Raw genomic sequence first — 2,781 nt, 5'->3', positions numbered from 1 at the left:
TTCACAAATTCTTGAGGAGACAAGATCATTTTGAATAAGGAAAATATTTCTCAAGTTCTTATGAGTTTGAACTACTTAGACAAGTTCTTATATTTTACTTTGATTAACTTCAAACACCAAGTTCTAAAATCCTCCTTTTAGTGTATGTCATAAAATGGTAGAATGATAATCACTTATATCTATTACTAAACAATATTACGTCCATAAAGCGGCTAGGTTGTCACACCCTAGTCACTGGCGACTCTAATATTGATGTAGTAATGAATATAAGATCTTAAGAAAAGTATGTTTAACTTGGCAAATAAACTAAGTAGTACAACTACTTCTTACTTTATTTGTTAAGTGTTTGAGACAAGTAATTTTATTAACTTGAAATCATTTTTTTAGGTGATCAATCTAAAAAGAGCATTAAGTACTTCTCAAAAAAATAAAATTAACCAAAGCACCAACTTGAATGATTAAAATTCAAATTTTTTGAATATAAGAAGAAGTCGAAATTACATAACTTTATTCAAAAGAAAATGTTAGGAGCATGAGCTATCCATCCAAGGATTGGATACTTTTGAGTTCCAAATGAGAGTACAAAATTGATTTTTGCATCTCATTTTCCTTCTCCCTTTCTCCTCTTGAATTTTAAACTAGAATTACAAACTTACTTGAAAATAAAGCTCTAAAATACTAAGAAATGAAGAGAAAACTTCAGAAAAGATTTCTAGTGAGAGACTTGTTAATTTCAAGTGTTGTTGGCCTCTTTTGCTCGAATGAATTGGTCCCTATTTATAGAATTTCTTTCTGGACTGCTGAGCTACTTAGTTGGATCGCTAAACACCTGACCAAACCTTTCAGCATGGGTTTGGTCCCTTGATCAAGTAGCTTAATCACCTCCTTGTGCTTGACTCATCAAAGCTAGTTGTGGGCTATGAAACCAGCTATTGTGAACTACTTCTGAAAAGCCTATGGTGGGCTACTTTAGGTGAGGTCACGGGTGACTTCATGTTTTGCTTGATGGTTAAGTCAAGTCTGGGTGCACACCACTCGCGCACCTGTTTCACCGCTAAGCTGCTTGTTCAGCAGCTTTGATCATGCTGACTGGAACGTGGCTTGGTGCTTGCTGATCTGGTTAGGAGTTTGGTTCTCCGCTAAGCTGCTTGGTTGGACCACTAAGCTGCTTGTTCAGCAGCTTGGGCATGTCCCAAGCTTGTGTCTGACCGTGTCAATTGGAGGTCTAACCATGCTAGGACTAGGCTGGTCCTAGGCTGAGCGGTCAAGCAGGTCCGCTTAGCTGCTTGCTTGAGCAGCTTGATCCAGGTCAAGTTGGTGTCCAGGTCAGGCTAGTGTCCAGGTCAGCTCAGCGGGGCTTGGTCCACGCTTAGCTTCCTGGTTGAGCACCTAAATTTTCTTGACTTTTTTTGCTTTTTGATCATGAGTCTTTTTTCTCTTCTTTTCTTCATTCTAAATCCTATAAAGCACATAAAAAATAAATACACATACAAATATACAAGATAGTGATATTTTATACAAAAAGTATTGTTTTGAGTTGGTTTTTCTCAATTATGCTTAAGATAAGTGCCATAAAAGTGTATGAAATTTAGATACGTTTGGCACTTATCAAACTCCCGCTGGTACATCCATTCCCCTTCATATTTGTATTTACTCATCTTGTGAATCAGACTCTCATTGACCATATCCTCTCTGGGATTTACAACAATAATTTCCATACCATATGTGTCGATCCCAATGTGATCAATGACACGAGAGATAAATATCCCATACGCTATCAATCTCGAGAAAGACGATGCAATGCCATACATTACCTTCAAAATCTCATCGCGCCAGCTAATCAGAATACCTTCCTTGATAACAAACATTAATTTCAAATCATTCATTGTTGGTTGCGCGTGATTAGTGTTGTGGTGAACTAGAATATAAGCAATCATGTAATACACCCTATTCTCCACAGTTAATGAACCAGCTTTAGTAAGCTTACCTTGGACGAGGTAATATGGCTCTCTTAGGCATGACTTATACATTTTCGTGGAGTCGTACGCACTCCACTTCTCATCATTACAGTCACCAAGAGGTCCACCATCACACACCAAGCCTGCAACAACCATAAACAGCTCATCATTCATCAGAATCAACCTCCCTTGTACCATGCTTCGATAACTATCATCCTTATACTGAAAGTTGGCATAAAACTCCCGAACCAGGGATGGGTATATGTTGTTGTTTAGCTCCAGATATTGTACAGCCCCTTGTACCTCCAAATCATGCGGGAAGTGAAATCCCTGTTCCACCATCTATGTCATGTTGCCATAATGGATATATGTAGGTTTACAGCTTATAAATCTCTCCAACATCTCTGCTTGAAGAGCAGGAGCATAGAATCAATCCAGACCCATAGATGGATTATGCCAAGCATTAGAAGAAGACCCTCCAATGTCCAAATTTCTCGCATGTCCTAGATGATGATGAGAACAGTTCATTCCAGAGGTATGTTTCACTCTCTTGGGTCTATCGTTGTTAATTTTAGCAAAAAAATGGATGGATAATCGATTAGATAGGAAAAGCCAAATTGGGTTTTAGAAAAGGGGTAATCTGTGGTCACTCAATTTTAACCAAATTGATTTGGGTAGAGTTTAAGAGGAAGAAAGATATAGAGATACGTTAGTTCGAATTTGAGTTGTGAGGATGAATTTCAATATGAATTTGGATGAGGAAGACAGAATACATGAGGTTAGGGTTGGAAGAAACTGAATCCAAAACTGTGTTTGAATCTGT

This window comes from Lupinus angustifolius, chromosome LG01 (genome assembly GCF_001865875.1).
Source record: "Lupinus angustifolius cultivar Tanjil chromosome LG01, LupAngTanjil_v1.0, whole genome shotgun sequence".
NCBI classification, from domain to species: Eukaryota; Viridiplantae; Streptophyta; class Magnoliopsida; order Fabales; family Fabaceae; genus Lupinus; species Lupinus angustifolius.
Note: the sequence above shows the minus strand (reverse complement) of the source record.